Raw genomic sequence first — 23,139 nt, forward strand, 5'->3', positions numbered from 1 at the left:
TCATATGGACCCCAAATGCTTTTCCATAGCTATAAACACTGCTGCACACAACATTGTAAATGTATGCTTTCCCTTTCCTTAAACAGAGCAACAGAATTCAGGATGTTAAATATTTTTCATGTCTGTTGCATGCTATTATGTAAAAAATGTAATTTTCATAAGCAGTAGTACACCAACAATCTACTGCAAATGTCTGATTTATTTGTTTTGAAGATTGATCTTCAAATTAAGCAGGGTTGCTTACACGATGTGTCAGAATAATTTCTGATTGGAGAATAGGGATAAGAATATAAATGTGAATTAATATTACTTTTATGAGGACAGGACTAGTTCACATTGAAAACTGTAGTAGACTGCACAGGTAGCATAATGGAAAGAAAATAAAAGGTGTCGTATAGGGCACATTGAGAAGGCAAATTGCAAGCCTCGTTCACATTAAAGCATTGAAATTAATAATTGCAGAGTGTAGATACCACAAAGACAACATGGGCTTTCTGAAGTAATACATAGTACGCTTGAGACTAAGGTTGCCATAAAAATGCTCTCCTTAAAGATTGGTGGTAAGTCTGAAGAATGCAGCAAACTGTATTGTTGCTTGGATAAGTATTGATATCCTTTTTTCACATAAAGAACTCTGTAATATTACATTTTCTTTTTCAGTATTGATTAGCATTCCTTTTTCCTTGGCTATTTGTGCCACTGAAATACTGCTGTGATGTCAAATGGTGATAGTAGCAACACAGTTATCAATCTGGCATATGGGGGTGTTCTGACCACATTATAGGTAGCAGAAGAAGAGCATCCTCTCTATATGTAAACAGTACAGGGATGTCAAAGATGACGTTTCCTGAAACCTGCGTCTGCACCACTAAGCAGTGTTTAGAAAGGTGCATAGAATGTTCTATGTACATATTTCTCTACACTGAGGAATGCTGTACTGCTGTCGTCTAATTTGTGCTTTATGACAGCTATCAGAAGTAGCTTTGGCTGCCTTCAGTGAAGAAACGTACTTCACCAAAAACGTCAGTTGCACTACTGTTGTACCACACTCAACCGGACAGTCTCATAGCACCTTGGATACCCCTCATAGAGGAGCCATGCTGTACCAAAATGAGCAGTACCACAGTCCATCACAAGTCCAAAAACTTTCCGTGGCATTCCTATACTTTGCTAAAGAAGCTGACAAAAAGAGTTCACTATGTAACTGTGTTTTTCTGAAAAATTATACCGTAACTTTGGGTATGGTGTTAGCTGCAGTAATCTGTCATGGCTGTTGCAAACATTTTAAAAAGAGACCTTGAAGAAACCAGAATGAGTGAGTGACAAAATGTAGCTCACTCACCTGTGTGAGCTCAATGCTTGTAACTGTAATGAATCACTACAGCCAAGGGGCAGCCGTGAGAGTTTTCTTCTTTCTCCAAGTGCAGGCTTCTTTCAGTTACCTGGTTATTCTACTGGTGCAAGTACATCAGCTGAAAAAAAAGATGTATTCATTATCCCAATTTCACATAATTGTAACATTTTCCTAGTTAATGTCTAGGACTTCTGCAGAGTAGCAGTGATACTCGCCAGTCAAGTGAAGGGAAAGTTGGGGCAACACCAATATACCCTTACCACCGGTGGCACTTCAGCAGCAGTGTTCTCCAGGTGTGTCTAAATTTATACATGTGTTACAGCCACAGTCACATTTGCACTCAAAAGTGTTTATGCTACCTGTGATGATCTTTAACCATTTTTGCAAATGTGACCCAGTTGGAATATGAAGTGCAAACACTACACATAACTGCTGTGGAACTATCTACTTCCTCCTGCTGCATTTTTGCAGTGCATAAATGAGTGCATTGCTGTTCATAGTACTCAAGGAGAGAATCACTGTGGATGCATTTGACTTGAGAAAGAGGACCAGACGTTTGCATTGCCGGTACGTATATCCTTTTTGGGGGAGTGTCTAACCTTGTATACAAGGCTTGGTGGCATGTTACCTCAAAAGTTTTGAGTGCCAGCGTGAGTCTTTTCTTCTGCCTCTGGTTGTGGGCTATAAAGAGGTTGATCAGTTTGACGCTAGTTTCCTGATAGTCAACAAAAACAATTCCACAGAGGCACTGACTCACTACTTATCAACGAGTGGAACAGGACTCTACAGGAAACTAGCGTCAAACTGGTCAACCTCCTTATAACCTCCAACCAGAGACAGAAGGAAATGCTCACGCTGGTACTCAAAACTTTTGAGGCCACATGCCACCAAGCCCCCTAATATTGCAATAGGCTATTTCCAGAACCTGTCAAAGGGACCCCCACAGCCTTTTTTTTTTTTTTTAAGGCTGTTCCTCAAAGGATCAGTTTAAAGGCTATCCACTAATAGGCCTTTTTAAAGGCTACAAACCACAGCCTTTTTCAAAGGCCATTCACAAGAGCCTTGCCACTGGTTACCTCTCCCCGTGCCTTTTTAAAGGCTTACCCAGCTGGACAAGATATAGTAACTGAGGGCTAGGCACAGCACCTCGGGTGCACACTAACCAGCTGCTCTTCAGGGGTAATAACTATTGGCATTTTTTCCTCCGCTAGGAGATCTTTACCGCAGCTCCTACCGGCTACCCTTCCCATTGATACATTTGTCACCAAGGCCCGTGGTCTAGGTAGCCACTGGACTCCGAGCAGCAGTGGAAACCTCCTAGTTCCAGGATCTGATATCGAGATACCCACCAATGGGGACAACTTGTGGCGACTAGAGGATACACTAACCAGCTGCTCTTCAGGGGTAATAACTATTGGCATAATTAAGGAATCAGGAAAGAATGATGCAGAGTGAACTGAAGTTCAGCAGTCTAAATAATGGCAAATACAGTACTGGAATCTATGGATTCAGAACTGAAATATGCTAAAATAATAATGTTTCACTTCCTTATTTAAGGTTAGTGTCCATAAATGCTGTGGTTTTGATGTGCATTTGGTTGCTTTGAGTCAAAAAGATAGAAATAGAAACTGTTTTTCCAAATGAAGTTCTCAGTACAGTTACAGAGAACAGACAGTCCACTTGTGGCTCACTGGCTCAAGCGCACAAGTTTTCACTTCCTGAGCACTTTCCTTTCTGGAGTTCTTGCTGGACCTAACAGCAGCTCGTGCTTGATTGTCAGTTGCTCATCACAGGTCAGTGTGCTATGGGCATGATTGGATCTTGTGGAGATGGGGAGTAGAAAGGCACCTTTTGAACAGCAGCAGCAGCATAGGGTTCTTGTTTTTGTGAACACTGAAGGTCAGTTCAGATAGTGCATTTATGCTCCTTAATCGTCAGCAGTGGCACTTGTAACCCTTTACACAGTTTACTAACATGTTTTGCAAATAATTCTTTGCCATTCGGTTTTCTCAATGTTGCCCCACCACCTCTTTATTTTATTTATTTATTTTAAAGTGCTGAGTTTGTAATAAAGGACAACATTCATTACATAGGTTCATAGGTTGGTACTAGGCTATCGGCCCTATGGCCTATACAAGCCTAGCCATAAGAATTCCCTGGCTATTTCTTCCCACACTACTTCCCTGGACCCCTGTCTAGCAGGGCGACTGACATGGTCCCCGGGGTGAATTTCCTTTCTCCTATCCAGTTATCAAGGTTCCTCTTGAAGGGGGCCAATGAGGTGCTCTGCTTGACATGTATAGGCAGTATATTCCAGAGTCTGGGGAGTCTCTGGGTCAGGAACCTATCCCTCCAGCATGTTTTGTTTATTGTGATGACAAGATTTAGATCCCTGTAGCGTGTGGCTCTGAGGGATTGGGATTTCTTTAAGTGTAGCATGTCCAACAGCTCTGGGTTTGACATGGCCTTGTATGTTAAGCAGAGATCGCCTCGGAGTAGACGATATGCGACAGAGTATAGCTGGAGTTTTTTAAGGCGGTCAGCATAGGGAATCTACTTTTTAGGCCTGTGATTCTTTTAGTGAGCTATTTCTGCGGCCTTCCCAGTTGTTGCAGATGTCTTGAGAGGTACATACCAAATGGGGAGTTGTATTCTATAATGGGTCTAATGAGGGATGAGTACAGTGGGGCAATGACCTCCTTTTTTCTGGATGAAAACCCCTTAGTGATGTGTGCCACATAGAAGGATTTCCTGACTGTTGTGGTGATGTGGTTGTTATTGAAGCCCTTAGTGATGAGGTGTGCCACGTAGAAGGATTTCCTGACTGTTGTGGCGATGTGGTTATTGAAGGTGAGACCACTGGCTCTGGCACCAAGCATCTGTTTCTGTAAGGCCCTTTTGTCGATTTTCCACATCATTTGGGGATTCAGTAATGGCTCCCAGTTTGCAGACATCTGCAAACTTTGTTAGCCAGAGTCCCTTAGTGTTGGCCTGTACTTCAGAGAAGTAGATACCAAACAAAAGAGGTCCTTGGACTGAACCCTGAGGTACTCCACTTGTCAAGTGTCTGGAGCTGGATTTGGAGTCAGCTACTTTTACAGTGTGGGTTCCGTCAGTAAGCCAGTTGGCAACCCATCGAGTGACGTAGGGATTAATGCCCAGCTTAGATAGTTTATCTATGATTCCAGAGTGGGGGATGGTGTTAAAGGCCTTGGCGAGGTCCAGATAGGCTGTGTGGACTGCCTTACCTCATCCACAGCTCTGGAGACTGATTCAGAGAAGTCCAGTAAGGTTCAGGAGACAAAATCGTCCCTTCACGAACCCAAACTGGGTGGGGTCCAGTGTTTTAAGGTTGCCAATGTCTTTGTTTATAAGTTCCATGATAATGCATTCCATGGCCTTGCAGATCAGGCTTGTCAGACTGATGGGGCGGTAGTTCCTGGGATCCAAGTTGGATCCCACCTTGTGGAGTGGGATAACTGTAGCTGTGCGCCACTCATCTTTTCTTCGTGTACATTTATAACTGTCTTAGCAAATGTAGCACACGGCACACTAACTTTATTTTTAACTATGTTTATGGAATGTTTGAAGTCAGTAATTTTCTACCATTCTCTATTTTTTCTAACTAATTTCATAACCCAAATTTCCTATTACTTTAAAGTTGTATGCTCCAGGATATGAAGTCTAATACTCAAAACCTGTATCATTATTTAGTGACTTTGATCCCCAATGATTTGTCAGAAAAAGATCCATTTCTTGTACTGGTAAAGTAGCCAGGTACATGCCACCTCCCTCCTGCCACAGCACTTCAAAATCTGTTTCTTTCTCATAAATTGTGGCAAACTGCATGCTTTAAATGTGGCAAACAGTTGCTACAGTTTATACCCTGCATGGAACAATACAGCTCTCAGACTTTACTATCTTATTACTTTTAAATTGTAGCAAACTATTGTAGCATTTTAGCAAACCGTTCCTGCAGTTTAGACCACACACAAAATGATGTAGTACTCTGGTTTCACTGCAAATACAAAAGCCACTATTGCACTAAAGAGAGATCAGGAATTGGGGTAATGGATCTGGACGATTATGCCCCCTAACACTTTTTGCTCTGGGCAGTTACCCCTTTCACTCCGATCAAGCTATGCTACTGTGCCCCAGAATCATTTTTGCATTTGCCTATGCTCATTGAGGTCCGTTTTATCTACTACTTTTTTTTTCACTTCCAATACTGTAGTAATCTGCTTGGCAGATGTCAGTGTTCCAGACATCCCTTAAGGATTTGGCCCTTGTACCAGTATCGATGGAGGAGATATGTGCTTCACATGCAACTTCATTATTCATTTATTTATTTTCTTTATTCTGTCATGATATCTAGGCATCCCTTATCTTTCTCAGTATAGTAAGGTGCTATTACTAAAGCTTCAGCACAAATTGGTGTGTTTTTTGTCTTCTGTGGTATCTAGTTTTGGTATGTTCTGATCCCATCTCATCTGCCTTCACCTGCTCCTTCACTGTTATGGTCCTCTCTTCCACCTTAGTCCTCTTTGTAGACTGTAGAGAGTACGCACACTTAGAGGAAGTCCAAGTTTTCTGTTTAGGGCTTCTGGATCGAAAAGCCTAGGACGTAACCAGCTAAGAGGAGGCATTGCAGCTTCCTTTGGATCTTGTTCCAAACTCTGAGGATGCAAGTTAGGAGGAGGGCTTCTTCTTTTTCTTTTCCGTGTCCTCCTTACAGTCTGAAGTTCAGTAAATTTTGTGCATTCTGCAGGGCTGATTGGATTGGCCCTCTTAAGCAGCTCTTTTCTCCAAAAAGAGGTTCCAAAATGCCTGTAAGGTAGTGAAGGTATCTTCTTGCGCAGTTCTCCCTACCCTTCACCATCATTTTAAGGATTCCATGGCTTATGCCTGGGGCAGTCAAAGAAGACCCAAGCTGTGCAGGTGTTAAGACAACTTTTTATGTAAAATGTTGCCTGCTTTTGAAGCCCTCTTCCCTTAGTCCATTATACCATGCTTCCTCTTGCAACTTAACTCTTTCATGGCAGGAAAGAACTAATGTATGGAATAACCCTGAGCTGTTCCTTGGCTAGCATTAGCAAAAGAAATTTAATTTTTTTCTGTCCTCTTTAGCTATCATGTCCTTTAGTTGCAGTTTTTTCTTGTTAGCTTGGGCTTTGGCTCTATTTTGTAGTCATGGCTTTAGCTACAGATGTAAATAAATATGGCAAACGCATTCCCAAAAGCTGGCAAATTAGTTGATGTTTTATTTGCTTAAGTGTACAGTTAGTCCTCACAGTGCAGCCCTAATGAGGATTAAAAAAGTGCAGTGATAAGATTGTCAGTCTGGTGTCTGTGTAGTAGGAATTGACCAACTTATTTCCGGGGGCAGTGAGAGCATATCGCAGCATTGCTGAAATTACTCAACATCGTGAAACAATGCATATCAGAGATACGTGTAGCAGGAACTCCTTGCATTGGACGCCTTACAGATAAATGATACCACAAACTGTAAAAAGTTTCAAATGTAATGATGCACATGGTCATTCATTGCAAGGCTTTGCAGAACTTTGTAATGTCTCAGAAGCACTGCAGTGGAGTCCACTGCTGACGAAGCTAAGGATTCCCAGAGAAGCACCAACGGTATTTGTTTCACTCCCTGGATGTAAAGAACCTTAAATAATGGAACACTAGAGAGAAGCAAAGCCTAAGTTGCCAACCAAACAATGACCTTTAAGTAGCTTTCGGACTGTAGAAAGTAACTTGCTTATAATTCACTTGTCTTCTGCTTTATTCCCTTTTTTTTAATATATATGTTTCTGAGAACCGTTTTTTTTGAGAACCTAAGCATGATATGCAGTGCATTGTGGGATATAGGAAGGGGACTCTTTTTCTTTTTTGTGCCAAGCAGTTGCACTTGTGGCATAAGACGTGTTGGTTCCTGCATCCATAGCTCATAGATCCAGCATTAGTTTGAATACCTGTAAGTTTCCTTTACCTCACTAGAAAAGGGGTTAAGTCAAAAGGGGAACTGCAGAAATTATGAACAAATAGAACAATTAGGAAGACAGAAGGGCAGGGAAGAAGATTGTGTGGCAGTAATAGACATTAACTTGCAGGCCCCAAAATTTTAATTTGCAAGTATAATGTGGGCTGAGCGAGGAAAAGCTGTAGAACAATACCACACGTGTGTATCCTAACTGAGGAACAAATTCAGTACAAGAGACAAAAAAGCAGTTTGCATTTTACATTTGCAAAACAAAGTTAACTCTGACACATAACCGAAGATTAACAAAAAGAGAGGAAAAAAGAAATGTATGTATGGAAAAAGAGGACAAAACTGTGAGAATGTAATGCATTGGATGCATTTTGTAGCTGTCATAGGAGAAGAAAGGCATTTTTTTTTAATTGTTTTGTATGGAAAAGTGTCCAAAGTTTTTGTGCATGTACATTGCTAATTTAGAAGTAACTCATGGTGCCCCTGTTTAAATTGATAAGGAAGGCAGATATGACTGATACATACATAGTAGGTATGTGTTTAACTTGTGCTGCACTAATAATGTATCTAGACTCTGCTAGCACCTCTGCAGAACTTAAGTTGCCCATCAAGGCTTATGGTATGCATATTTAAATGTGCCACATAGGCAGTAAACATTGTGTGAGGAGAATGAAGGATGGGTGAGATCTTTTTAGAGACTCTTCCAGGCATTTCTTGTTCCCATTCCATGGCCCTGATTGCTTCCTGTTTGTCGGAGGTAAAAGGCAGCATATAGCACTTAAGTTGAATAGTTTCTCACACTCCACTGCTTACCTTAGGCAGTGCACTTAAGTTTAGGCTAATATTAGTATGTACTGCCTTGCCACCTATCACTTTTGAATATGTCAATTTTTGAAGTAGCATACAATTCTAAAAAGTGTTTCAGCTCTTGTGTGTGTGTGTGTGTGTGTGTGTGTGTGTGTGTGTGTGTGTGTGTGTGTGTGTGTGTGTGTGTGTGTGTGTGTGTGTCCTGCAGTGGATTAGTGCCCTGTTAGGGTTGACTTTCAATGCCTTATTCTCATAATGGGAGCTGTATTGGCTTTAATTTATCCATAAAGACTTAAGAAGTAAAAAGTCATGGACATTCAGAAGCCATGTAGCTGAAACACTTTGTCCTTAAGGGGGTATTTGCATATATCCCTTGGGCCTCCATTGCAAGACGTTTAAGGTATCACACAGTGAAAGCTCTAGCTTGGCTAAGTTTGTCATGTAGTTTTTATCAATTTGTCTATGTGACCATTTTACTCTTGGATTCATAGGTAAAGGAGAATGATTTCAGGTATCGTAGTGTTCAAATGTCTCATCACTTTAGATCATCTGTTCTTTCTTTAGGGATTCTATCTAAATAGGGATCTGTTACAACACTGCAATTTTCTCCCCATATAATTGGTAATTGTTTAACTAATTCTTCCATATTGTATTTAGCACCACCGAAGATTAAACAGGGTTATCATTGTTGGGACCATAAAAGTTAATTAATACTAGTATAATCTGTGTATGGGGGAGTCTCATAATTAGAGAAGTCTCTTTTCTATGTCTGTGCTGTCTGGCTAAGGCCAGCCCTTTTTGAGAACAGGTCTCCATCAGTGGAATCTTTTCTGCCTGTTTAAGCCTTGTTTTACTGTTGAGTTTCTACACCCTGTGGTTCTTCTAATACTGTCAGGGAGCATGGCATGTATTTAATCATTTAATTTTACTTGGTTGTAGGATTTTGATTGTGCCTGATATCTGCTCTGCTTTCATCCTATTATCTAGTCCATGGCATGGCTCTTGTCCTACTGGTATTCCATTGAAGGAATTTGTTGGCTAATATTTTTGTGGAGAGATGCCTGCTCTGTGGTTTTCAGATGGTTTGGGGTTGAGTGACTGTCTGCAGCCATGTAATCCTACAATCCACAGGTCTCTATTCATGAGTTTTTGTACTTTTCTCACTTTGTAGATAACTCTGTTTATCCTCTTTCCTTTTGTCAAGGTAATGTACTTTGCTTTCTTCGTGGTTTTTGCATTGCCCCATTTGAATCATTTGTGCTTTGTTGTTCTGCAGTTAACCTTTCTATTAGGAGTGTTTTCCTTGCAGCTGTAAACCTTTCAGACTTTTAGGTCTTGCACTTGCATGTCAATAGCAAAGGCATCTTTTATACTGTCCATTCCCCTCCCACTTTTTTTGTACCATTTTATTCCATTTCTTCAGGGATTAAGACTATCTGCACAAACTGACTATGCACCTTTCAGGCTGTTAGATTGTGTGTTCTCCACTGTTTATTTATTTAGCTATTTTACCAGTGGCTGAAGAATTTTTTTCCTGCTTGCTGTGCACCTTATGTTGTGTTCAAACCTAGAATGAGACAGTTGTTTTCTTGCTAAAAGGTCACTTTTGACCTATGTCTCTGTTTTGTTATTCTCTTATTCATGTCCAGATTCCTCTTTGTTATTGAGGGCTTCTGTCACTGGCCTAGTACTTTTCCTTACATTAGACCCCAGGCCGATTCTCTTTTTGTCAGGCTGTTGTAGGGGCTTCTTGATGATGCTTTTTGATCTTTTCTCTGCAAGCTTACTATATTCCCCTTTGTTCTTAATGCTGTCTGTTGCTTGCCATGTACCTTGCCTCAGGCTAGGCTCAGTCTTTCTCTGGGTCAACTGTCCTTCACATGGTCAACAGCATACTGTCTTTTTCACTCTGGCATCTATTCCTGAAATGCAGTGTTTTGCCTTTTAATAGTTGTTACTGTTCATCCATGGATGCCATATAGCCACCCAGTCCCCCAATAGCCACATTACAGTAACTGTCGCAGTGAGAGCAGTGCGATTTGAATCGATCCTTGGTCTCTGGTCTGCTGCTCCTCTCCTGTCATATTTTTGAAAATTAGTTTCTTATTTCCTTGTGAGTCATTTGTAGAGCAGATATTTCCTGTTCAGATATTTGTGCAGATGATGTCTTTTTCTTTGCTACCTTTGCAATAATACAACCAGCAAACTATACTTGGGACTGTCTCCCTAGAGGGAGAAGAATATGGGATTGTTTTTGACACATTTAAGGGTTACTTAGTTACTGTAATGATTGACATGTAGGACTAGACTCATTTTAACTTATTTAATAGCTCTGCCACCTTTCCCCTGCCATTTTGGAACAGGTTTGGAAGTTGTTCCAGGTAGCTTTTGTCTCCCTCGCTAGTTTCTTCTTTTCTTTATTCCACCTTCCTTGAGCTGACCAAAATCTTGAGAATTTGTCCTACCATGCACAGAACGGTAGGAAAAGGGGAAAAGGTTGGATGGCCTGGAAAAGTTGTAGGTACCGAGTTGCTCAAGTCCTGCTGCCTCAAATCCTAGTGGTAGAGAAGGCTGGTGCTGGTCCTACACATTTGCTGTTATAGTAAGTACATAACATTTGTATATCAGACATTTTGAGCCTACCTAATAATTTCGATGGTGGGGTACCTAAGAGGTGCCCCATGTGAAATAGTAGACTGTCTGTAATCAGTATGACAGCAGTACCATGAGCTGTGATGGAACAAGTGCTTGATCAAAAACTTAGGTCAGTGTGACAAGCTGAAGCTGTATTTTATTATGAAAACCTAAATAAAAATATATCAAATGCAGAGCCAAAAATATGGTCCATATATGCCTTAGTTATTATTGTATTGTAGAACCTTTAGTGCATAAAGAAAAAATGTTTTGGATTTTTACAAAAGCCCTTATAAAGAGTGTCCATCCCACCATATGCAAACATATTTATGTAAATCATTTAACACCAAAAATGTTTACTGCTATATTACTTCAAAAAGTTCTGTCATTCTCTCCCTCTCTCTCTCTCTCTTTTCCACTCAAGCAGTTCAGGTCACGGTCTTTCCTGTTATCAGTAAAATTATTCATTCACATGCAAAAATGTTAAGTTGTGCTGAAGAAGCAGCTGATATGACAGATGGGCAGAGGAAGGGGGAATGATAAGCAAGCCCCTTCAGATGTGAGAGGGTGAGGGGGACATGCTTGAGTCACCAGTTTGTACTTTGCTAGAGATGAATAAGATTGCACAAAGTACCCCTGCTAGAGAAGAGAAAGGAAAGGGAAGCAAGCAGGAATGAATAACTACATCACCATTAGCCGCCTTCTTTTCATTCCAGGGATATTTAATGGGGACTAGCTGTGGCCATTTGAAGGAGAAGGAGGTGATGGAAGAGTGGATTGAAATGGAGGAGGTGGATTATGATGTAATCAAAGTGGAGGAGGTGAAGGAGAATGTTGACAGACCCAGGCAGATGGTGAAGGCAATACAAATTACTTGTCGTATCGTAAAAGATGGCCAGGTGCACACCTTGCATTGCACTCTAAATATGGAAGTAGAACCCAGTGAGAGGGAGAGCTGAGGAAAAAGAGGAATTTGAAAATGCAGCAGATGATGTTCCAAAGACATGCTTCTGGAGCATTTCTCCCCGGGCCTCCGCTGAAAACAGGCTCTGTGGAACCTAGTCAGACATTCCCGGTCAACAAATGTTAAATAAAATAAATAAATAAGATGAAGGAGATGAATGAAGGAAAGTGATGGCAGGAGAGGAGGTGTGAAGGTGCCCCTTGGAATAAACAGGCTAAATTTTGACAAGTTTGAAATAATACTTTACTGTCTTATGAGTGGATGGGAGGGGAGACCCAATGGATGTTGGGAGGGGAGACACAGTGGATGTTGGCCCAAAGGGCGAGTGAATGTTTCTAATGTGGATAATATTATTGTGGCACTGTCATTTAATAGGTTCATAGGATGATACCAGGCCATTGTCCCAGAGGCCATTATGAGCCTAGCCAGGAATTTTGCCATATTTCCACAAAGTCAGCACCTATTTCCCCTGTCCAACAGGGACACAGGTGGGATCCCAGGGGTGTATTTTCTGTTTCCCATCCAATCGTCCAGGTTCCTCTTTAAGAGGGCTAGAGAGGTACTATGCTTGAACTGGAGAGGGAGTCTGTTCCATAGATGAAGGATTCTTTAGGACAGAAGTAGAGTCTTTAGGACAGAAGTCTATCCCGCTGACAAGTTCTGTTAATGTCCCAGACCAGGTTGAGGCCTTGCTTGCGTGTTGCGCGAGTGGAGTTTGACTTATGGATATGCAGCAACTCCATCAAGGCTGGGTATAAGATGGCCTTGTTTGCCAGACACAGGTCACCTCTGAGCAGTCTGTATGAGACTGAGTAGAGGGAAATCAGTATAGGACAGGTGTTTGAAGCCCTGGATTTTCCTGATCAGGAACCTCTGTGGTCTCTCCAGCTGTGCATGTGCTTGGCAAGGTACATGTCAAAGGGGGCATTGTACTTCAATGGGTCTGATAAGGGAGGAGTACAGGGATTTTATGACCTCCTTGTTCTTGGATGAAAAACCTTACTTATGAGGTGGGCCGTGTAGAAAGCCCTCTGTACAAAAGAGGCAGCATGGTGGTCAAAAGGTTGCTATCAACCTGGGTGCCCAAATCCCTCACGGCTGATTATGTGCTTAGTACATTGTTATTAATGTGATAATTAGTGGGGACTCCATTTTCCCTAAAGGGGATAATGATGCATTTCTTGGCATTCAGTTTGAGGCCATGTTTCTGGCACCAGTCATTTGTTTGGGTAAGGCCCTCTTGGGTGATGATCACATCACTAGGGGAGTTTAAGACAGCACCCAGCTTGCGGTCATCTGCAAACTTTGTCAGCCACAGACCACTGGTTTTGGCTTTCACCTCAGAAAAGTATATGCCAAACAGTAGGGGCCCCAAGACCGATCCTTGGAGTACACCGCTTGTTATGGGTCTACTACTTGAGGTGGCTTCCCCTATTTTAACTTGAGTGGGTTCTGTCTGTGAGCCAGTTAGTTACTCGTGGTAACATACGGGTTGATGCCTAACATACAGGTTGATGCCTAGCTGGGAGAGTTTATCTATTGTGCCTGAGTGGGGAATAGTATCAAAGGCTTTGGCTAGTCAAGGTAGGTGGTGTGCACAGTTTTCCCCTCGTCCATGGCTTTGGTGACTGTTTCAAAGAAATTGACCAAGTTTAATAGGCACAATCTCCCTTTGACAAAACCACTGTGTGAGGTCAAGCATTTGGAGGTTGCCAATGTTCTTGTTTATAACGTCCATGATAATGCTTTCCATAGCCTTGCAGATCAGGTTAGTTAGACTGCTGGGCCTGTAATTGCCTGGGTCAGTGGGCGCTTCACCTTTGTGTAGAGGGATCACAGTGGCTGTCCTCCATTCGGCTGGGATGAAGCAGGTGCTCAGGCTTTGGTTGAATAGGGTGCCTAATGGAGCTGACAGCTCGTGCCTGAGTTCATATAGGATACAGCAAGGGATGTTGTCGGGTCCCATGGAAACTGTTTTTTTTTTTTTACCTTGAGAGAGCATTAAACACCTGCTCCCTGGGGAAGGGGGCAGGTGCTGGGGATGTCCTGGTTTACTGATGGGGGGGGGGGGGGGGACAAGGGAGTGAAGTTTACACTGAACCTGATTGCCAGTAGGTTGGCTATAGCTATGGAGTTTGTGTATGTGATGTTATTGACCATCAGTTCAGAGCAGATTTGGGTGTTACCTTTCAGACTGCAGACATATGTGAAGTAGGCCTTGTGATTGTCCTTAGTGGATGTGGCCAATTTGGACTTGAAGTTAGCCTTAGTGGATTTCACCAGTGACCTTATTTGCTTGTTCAGACAAAGGAGAGATTGCTTCCAACTTGGCATCTGCTCCTTCTTGGCTCTGGACAGCAATTTTTTTCCTTCTATTATAGCGTTTGTTTATTGCTGCTGTCCACAAGACAGGTTTACTCTTCCTTGAGGAAGATGATTTGGTCCTGTCTGGTATTGGTGAGTTCATACAGCTATGTAGGCGCTCGTATAGTATTTTGGTGTAGGCTTTGACATTAGTGCTAGTTCCTACTGAAAGGGCGGTGGCTGAGATGTTGCTTATACCTGCTCTCGGGAGACTGTAGTCAGTTGTGGAAAAGTTTTTTTTTTTTTTTGTTTGACTCTGACAAGAGAGGTTAGGGGAGATGGTGACTTTAAAGGTGATCACATTATGGTCAGATCTTACCAAGAGGGATGACACTATAGATGTGCTGTGGTGGCTACTCATGTTGGTTAGTACCAGATCCAGGATATTTTCACCTCTCGTAGGGGTGTCGACCAGCTGATCCAATGCGCTGGCATTGACAAAGTCAAGGAATCTCTGGGCCTTTATGCTTGGGCTACAATAGGTCTTATGTTTGGGTTGTTAGTCACCCTGGATCAGGGTAGAGGTTGAATCTTGATGGATTCAAGTAAGTGGAGATAGGTGGAGTGGGCATCTTGAGTTATGGTTGGGGTCCTGTAGCTAGCTATGATTTGAATAGGCAGTTTTGTCAACAGTTAACTGCACTTGGAGTGTCTCCTATGCGTCATACTGTTTGACGAGCCTGGAGGTCGTAGGTCTTTGAAACTCCACCTCCTTTGGCTTTGTAGCCTTTTGTTTGGGGTCAAAAAGTATGGTAGGATGAGTAAACCTGGTAAGGCTGGGGTGCTCTCCTCAGCTTTGAACCAGGTTTCAGTGACTGCATAAATGTCAGCATCCTCCAGGGCAAGGAATGCTTGCAGTGAGTGCAGTTTCATGCTAAGACTCCTAGTGTTTAGCAGCATGACCTTTAAATTTCGTTTAGAAGAATTTTTCATGTTGGTAATTTTGTGCTCATGACTTTGCCTAAAAAGGCATTATGGGGGAGCCAAGAGCTTTTGCCAGAAGCATGAAGTGCAGGGGAGATGGATGAAGGCAGTCTCTGGCATAGCATCGTGGTCTTGTCATGTCCTCCCTGGCTGTCGGGTACTGGATCCACTTGGAATGACACCAGAAACTAAGCCAGTTGTTAAAGTCAATCATTTTCTGTTTGTATTGAGGTTTCATTCTGAGTAAGGGCAGGATGCTGCTTAAGGCTAGGGACATACCTGCTTGGGGGACACATTCACTAAGCTCAATCATGTCTCTCCATACAGTCCAGAGAGGTACGTCTCAAGTTATTCACACCAACATGGACTATGACTGACATAGTCATAACAGTACCTGTTAAGAGACTTGAGTGCTTGTGTGATATGGTGAATTCTAGCACCTGACAGGCAGCTTACTGTGACTTTCTCCTTGTCTAGCCTGGTGAGGGGCACATATGTGTGTCTCACGATAAGTCTCCTATGACTAGTATGTTGAGTTTGTGGCTGGGCCTTGGAGGCTGTGAGACACAGGCACGTGTACTGTGTGATGCTTGGTGCTGTGGGTTGTGATGTGCATGTGTGTGTTTGCTTCTGAAGTCTCTCTTGTGTAGGTATGTTTGTTTTTGTTGAGAGCCTCCATATACGTAGGAGTGTGTTGTACAATTGTGGATGGTGTTAGAGGTGTGGTGTTTATAGTGTTTGTGCAGTCACCCTTCTCGGTGCCAGATGTACTGGCTTGTGACGGACAGCAAGGATTCTAGGTTCTTAATGTAATTGCATCTCTCACGTATTGTGTTCCTAGGTTGTGGTAGTAGTAGAGGGTTGTCCATGTGCGTAAGGCAGTTGTTACACTGTCTCAGGATGCCCATATCAACCAGACTAGCAGGGGAAACCACAGGAAATTGTCCGTTTATGGTTGTCAGAACCCTTCAAAACCCACACCATCAACACCCAGACATAGCAACACTAAACCCACATATGCGGAGGCCCTTAACATTAACCTGCCCAAGCAACAAGGACCTACGAAGCCGAAACGCAAACAAACACCAGTCACAACCAAAGTGACACATAGCTCACAACACCAGTGTGCCACCCAACAACAGCCCCTAAGGCAAGACAATGTACCCAACAGTTTAGTCATAGGTGACTTTCTGTAGTCAGGCACACTGATGTCCCACTCACCAGGCTGAACAAGGAGAAAATTACAGTCAGCTGCCTGTCAGGTGCCAGGATCCGCCACATAACGCATGCACTCAAGTCACTCCACAACAAGTACAAATATGACTCTGTCATTGTCCATGCTGGAGTGAATGACTTGAGACATACCTCCCTGGACTACATGAAAAGAGACATGGAAGAGCTCTTGGATCATGTGACCCAGGCAGGTATGACCCTAGCCCTGAGTAGCATCCTGCCTTCACCCAGAATGATACCGCAGTATAAGGACAAAATGATTGACTTCAACAATTGGCTAAGCTTCTGGTGTCATTCAAAGGGGATCCAGTATTTGTCTGCCTGGGAAGACATGATCGACAAACCATGATGCTTTGCCAGAGATGGTCTACACCTGTCACCCCTGGGATTCAGGTTACTGGCTAAAGCTCTTGCCACCCCTGCCTTTTTTAGGCAAGGTTCAAAGGATAAAACCACCACTGTAACAGATACAAGCATGCAAAATCTGAAGGTAATGCTACTCAATGCTAGATGTCTAAACCTCAAAATGCACTCTCTCAAGGCACTCCTAAAAATGGAGAACATAGATATCTGTGCAGTAACTGAGACCTGGTTCAAGGCTCCAGAGAGCACCCCTGCAATACCAGGCTACAATTCTTACCACACTTTTCGGCCACAAAACCAAGACGAAACACTAAAGGTGGAGGAGTGTCCATATTCACCAAGGATATTCACACCTCCAGGCTAGTTGCCCAACACAATGCATCTGAAATTCCCCAGGTGCAACTAACACTAGGTAAGACTGCAATCCAAATTGTAGCTTGCTACAGATCCCCCACCATGCCTCAAGATTCTCACTACACCTTTCTAAACATACTGGAAAATATTAAGATACAACCAAACACCCTAATACTGGGTGACTTCAACTACCCTGCCATTAATTGGGAAAACTACTCTGGTACCAACTCTTTTTTCCAACGGTTCTTGCAATTCATAAATTCCAACACCCTGGATCAACTAATCCACTGTCCCACCAGGGGAGCCAATATCCTAGACCTGGTCATTACCAATATGGGAGATAGATGCTCCACACCAGTGGTCACCCCCTTATTGGTCAGGTCTGACCATAAGCAAATCACCTTTGACATCCACATCCCACCCCCACCCTCCAGTAAGGAAACCTCCTTAAAAAACTTCTCCAAAGCCAACTTCATGCTGCTGAAGTCAGAAGTGACAAACTTCACAACACCCACGCAGATGGGATCTGGAAGTTCGACTACAGAATCCTACACTAAGGCACTGTACGAGCACATCCACTCGTGCATGAATCGTGCCATCCCAAATAGAACCAAGATGCTCTTCTCCAAAAAAAAGGAAGCCAATCTGGTGGTCCCCTGCTATAAACAAACTATACAACAGAAGGAAGAAACTGTTGCAGAAAAGAGGAAAATCCCAGGATTCTAAAAAGTCCCTCACCAGCCTCAGTAAGAAGCTGAGATCCCTCATAAAATCCTCAAAAGCTAGTTACGAAAATAAAATTGCCAAATATTCCAAAGACAACCACAAGGCATTCTATAGTTATGTCCAGAATGTAAATGGCAATGCTCAGATCTGCTCTGAGCTACAACAAAATGGCATTAAATATACTGATCCCAAGGATATTGCCAATATCCTGGCAGATCGATTTAGTGCCAACTTCACCCCCTAAAGGGCCCATCTGAATACCAAAAGAATGCCAAATTCCGATAATCACGGCCACACAGGTAGAAACCACACACTCCAAAGCTAAGAATACAGCATCCATGGGACCAGATGACATCCCAGGCTGTGTACTACATGAACTACAAAATGAACTGGCACCTCACCCAAGTGTCATGTTTAATCATAGCCTCCCCTCAGGCTTTGTGCCCACTGAGTGGCGCACAGCTACATTTATCCCTCTCCACAAGGGAGGATCTGCCTTGGATCCCGGGAACTACCGTCCCATCAGTCTGACAAGCCTGATCTGCAAGGGCATGGAATGCATTATCATGGAATTTATAAACAAAGACATTGGCAACCTTCAAACACTGGACCCCACCCAGTTTGGATTTGTGAAGTGCCGATCTTGTCTCCTGAATCTGATTGACTTATCAGTCTCTAGAGCTGTGGACGAGGGTAAGGTAGTCCACACAGCCTATCTGGACCTTGCCAAGGCCTTCGACACCATCCCCCACTCTGGAATCGTAGATAAACTTACTAAGCTGGGCATAAATCCCTACGTCACTCGATGGGTTGCCAACTGGCTTACTGACCGAACCCAGACTGTAAAAGTAGCCAACTCCAAAATCCAGCTCCAGACAAGTGACGAGTGGAGTACCTCAGGGTTCAGTCTTGTGACCACTCTTGTTTGGCATTTACTTCTCTGAAGTACAGGCCAACACTAAGGGACTTTGGCTAACAAAGTTTGCAGATGACTGCAAACTGTGAGCCATTATTGAATACCCAAATGATGTGGATATTCTACAAAAAGGCCTTACAGAAACAGATGCCTGGTGCCAGAGCCATGGGCTCAAACTTAATGCCAAGAAATGTATAGTTATCCCCTTTGGAAAAAAAAAAAACATGAATTACCACATAGGTACATGAATTACCGCATAGGTGGCAGGGCACTAAACATCGAAAGTGTGAGGAGAGACTTAGGGACACAGGTGGATAGTGGTCTCTCCTTCGATAACCACATTGCCACAACAGTCAGGAAATCCTTCTATGTGGCACACCTCATCACTAAGGGCTTTTCATCCGGAAAAAAAGGAGATCATTGTCCCACTGTACTCGCCCCTTATTAGACCCATAGTAGAGTATAATGCCCCGTTTGGTACGTACCTCACAAGACATCTGCAACAGCTGGAAAGGCCAAAGAAATACCTCACTAAAAGAATCGCAGGCCTAAAGCAGATGCCATATGCTGACCTTCTAAAACAAACTCCAACTATACTCTGTGGCATATCGTCTACTCAGAGGCAATCTCAGCTTAACATACAAGGTCATGTCAAACCCTGAGCTGTTGGACATGCTCCAGTTAAAGAAATCCCAATCCCTCAGAGCCACACGCTGCAGGGATCTAAACCTTGTCATCACAATGAACATGTTGGAGGGATAGGTTCCTGACCCAGAGACTCCCCATACTCTGGAATAGACTGCCCATACATGTCGAGCAGAGCGCCTCATTGGCCCTCTTCAAAAGGAACCTTGATTGGATGGGAGATAAGAAATTCACCCCGGGGATCATGTCAGTCGCCCTGCTAGACGGGCCCAGAGAAGTAAATATTGTGGGAAGAAATATCCAGGGAAATGTTATGGCTAGGCTTGCATAGGCCCTAGGGCTGATAGCCTAGTACCAACCTATGAACCATAAGGCAGTTGTTACACTGTCTCAGGGTGCCCATATCAACCAGACTAGCAGGAGAAACCACATGAAATTGTCCGTTTTATGGTTGTCAGAATCTGTGGAAGAGAGGTCTGGGATAGTAGAGTGGGTACTGTCTGAAGAGAGTACCTATAGGTGCGAGTAGGGAAGGATAAAATCAGTTCATTAGCTGCAAGCGAGGGCCTCACTTGCATAGGAGTGCTGGTAAGGGAAAAAATGCAGCTGAGATACCTCGCAAAGGGTTAAAACATTGCAGCAGTGGTGCACAATCTGCAGACAAGCACAGACCTGTGCAAACGCAGGGTTTAAATACTACAAAAACTAATGTAAAATTAAAAACACTGAAATTGACCCAATCAACCCTTGTCCCTGAGCTCTTAGCTAAACACCCTATGCCAGACCAGTTCCAACCAGTTTACTTACTCCCACCAAGTGAAAGCAGGCCCCAGTCAACACAAGATGTCGTAGCAGGAAACACAGGACTCGCCCAAACCGATCTGGATACAACAAAGCCTGTAACCAGACTATGTTAAAGATATTTAAACTGTGTTTAGGCTGATTTAACACAGGAAAACAGATACACACTTAAACATAAACAGCAGCAAGCAAGTGCAAACTGATTTAACCAGTTAACCAAAAATGCTCAAAACTGAGCCCTGTTCCTGCAACCTTCTGGACGAGTTCTAACTGCACGTTCCTGCCACTAGGGTGCAGGGGAACTGTCTGCAAAAAAAAGATGGCCTGGATTCCTGTTCATTATACAATAAATTCAGCAGTTCTGAATCTAGTCTAAGCTACAGCAAACAAGGAGCACCAATTTCGGAAAGAAACCGTTCAAATAAGCAGGCACAATAAGCCTTCAAACAGCAATTCCCAGCTCAGAAGGGCAGAATCTGTCCTCTCCTCCCACAAGAGTGTAGACCACAAACTTTCTTAATGTAAAATAAGTGGTCTGAAGCCCAAATGCTTAAACCAAAAGGCTTAGGGATAACAGTTACAATTTAATCAGGCTACTAATGAGCAGTAATAAATGCAGCAGAATAAATGCAATTGAATACTTTTAAGAACAAGCAGCAAAAACAAAATAAAGTAGGAAGAAACACAACTACAGTAAAAGCAGATGAGTAAAGTGCAATTTTTTTTTTGTTTTGTTTTTTTGGTCAAGTGGAAAGAGAGGAAACTAGATAATTCAATGTTGAGAAGTAAGGGGTGTGTCTTCCCAGATGATCTCTCTCTACTTAATAGAATGACCTGATGAGATGGGACCTGATGAGATGGGACTGGGAGGAGTGTCCAAGATGAGATTTGGATTAGGGACGGGCAACTCAAAAGCCACCAAATTTAAGAACACAACAAGAACAGGGAGGGTGAGAGGGGAAAGTACAGTCGGAGATATTCAGAGCAAGCAGGGCACACAAATGCTTCAGCTAAATACAGATATTTCCAAATAAAACAGCAGTGCTATTTCTCAGCTCTCCCCACTAATTAACTGATGCTATTCACAGTTTGCAAAGGAATTCTTTGGTAAGTTTTTTTAACTGACCCTAGCCAAGCACTCTTAAAACTCCAACAGAACAGAAAATTTAAAACAAAAGTAATACTAGAATAAGATACAAAGTAGAAGCGATCAAACCTTAAATGAAGAGCTTCAAATCGAAATAAATTGCAGAGATATTCAGAGCAAGCAGGGCACACGAATACTTCATCTGTTAATACAGAGAAAAGGTTGGTCTACAGTTCTAATAAACCAAAAAAAAAAAAAAAAAAAAAGCACAATTGAACGAGCCGCTAAGTCAAAACCACAGTTTATATATATATATATATATATATATATATATATATATATATGTATGTATATATGTATAATATATTTTATTTATATATATATATATATATATATATATGTCTGTATCTATATATATATCTATATATATATGTCTATATCTATATATATATATATATATATCTATATATATATATATATATATATATATATGTGTGTGTGTATATACCCACATCTTGAATTTACTCTAATAAAACAACCAATTAAAATTGTCTCAATCAAAACCTAATAAATACATCCGTTAAAAGATATAAAACTGTACATGCCTTGAAATACATATATCAAGAAACCTTTATTAAAAATTCTTATTGTATAGAATCCAAGTTGAACCATGTCACTATAAAATTATGAATATATAAAACCTAGTATTATGAGTATTATTCCTAATCTACTACTACCATCTAGTGGCCACTTTATAAAACTTCACAGTTTAGCTGCCCTTAGTTTGAGTACTAGTGCCAGGGATACCATATCATTTAAACCAGGGACTTTATTTGCCTCTAACACAATTTGCCAAAAAAGTCCCCTATATTCTAACTTAGTCTCCCATGGCCCACCTCTCATATCCAAATCTACTATTTCCACTATAAAAAAAAAAAAATAATAAAATTCAGCCCCTGGACATATAAAAGTATGTTTATACAAAGCATTAGTTGAAAGCTCTCTTCTAATATCATATCTATGTTCATATATCCTAAGCTTTAATTTCCTCTCAGTCTTCCCTAAATAAAAGGCTTGACATTTATTACACAGTGCTATATACACTAATCCCTTTGTATTACAGTTCCCAAACCTTTTACCGTAAACATACCTGTCCCTTGCCTCAATATAAACCTTAATCTGAAGTTGTTAATCTTCTTCCTATTCATCACTGATGGGTTTGGTTCTGAGCCCTCTGAACCGATTCGGCCTAATACCAAGCTTGCGTACACTACACCAAAAACTCTCACGCTTAGCTGCTACCCACAATGCCCTTCTCCCAGTTACTTCAGATCTCGTTTGCCGCACAGCCATATAGCAGCGTTTCACCGAGCTCTTCAGCTAAGTGTTGTATTTTTTTTTTTTCAGAATTTACTTATCTCAACCAGCTCTACCCACGGTTATCCTCTTCTTACCATTGTTGGTAAACTCCCTTCTTTACCCTTGTGGTATTATTAATACGATTGTTGGTATTTTTCTCTTTTTCTTCCTTTCACTATCCTTTTTTGGATTGTTGAATCGATATGCTTAGTATGTCTGAAAAGAACGGGAATTCGGGGTTTAAGCATTGCACTTCCTGCAATGGTAAACTCCCCAATAGCTACCTGTATGATAATTGTGTATATTGTCTGGGGGGGGGGGGGTTCCCACTTATTTGTAAAACCTCCTTGCCAGAGTTGTGTCCGTTTCAGTCAGCGGACGCTGAATGAAAGGAAAAATAAACTTATTTTAAAAGGCCTGCTTTCTTCACCTTTTTCTGAGGCTCTTTCTGCATCGGAGGTTTCAACCCCTCCATCAAAGGACAAAAAAGTCCTCATTCTGACCCCTCTTCACTGGCTGGTGATAAGGGCAAGCCTCATAAGCATAAGGCCCACAAGTCTTCCACTGAGCACAAGATTGCTTCCTCTGCTCCAACCACCTCGGTTCGAGTTCTGCT

General features: G+C 42.2%; 1 protein-coding gene across 1 annotated transcript in view; it reads left to right on the top strand.

Moving 5' to 3' along the window:
- Positions 1 to 23,139, top strand: part of FAM210A (family with sequence similarity 210 member A) — a 391,413-nt gene that overhangs the window by 47,280 nt on the left and 320,994 nt on the right. The gene's annotated exons all lie outside the window — the stretch shown is intronic.

The sequence above is a fragment of the Protopterus annectens genome, chromosome 3.part1, assembly GCF_019279795.1.
Source record: "Protopterus annectens isolate FY-2018-M chromosome 3.part1, PAN1.0, whole genome shotgun sequence".
In the NCBI taxonomy this organism is placed as follows: Eukaryota; Metazoa; Chordata; order Ceratodontiformes; family Protopteridae; genus Protopterus; species Protopterus annectens.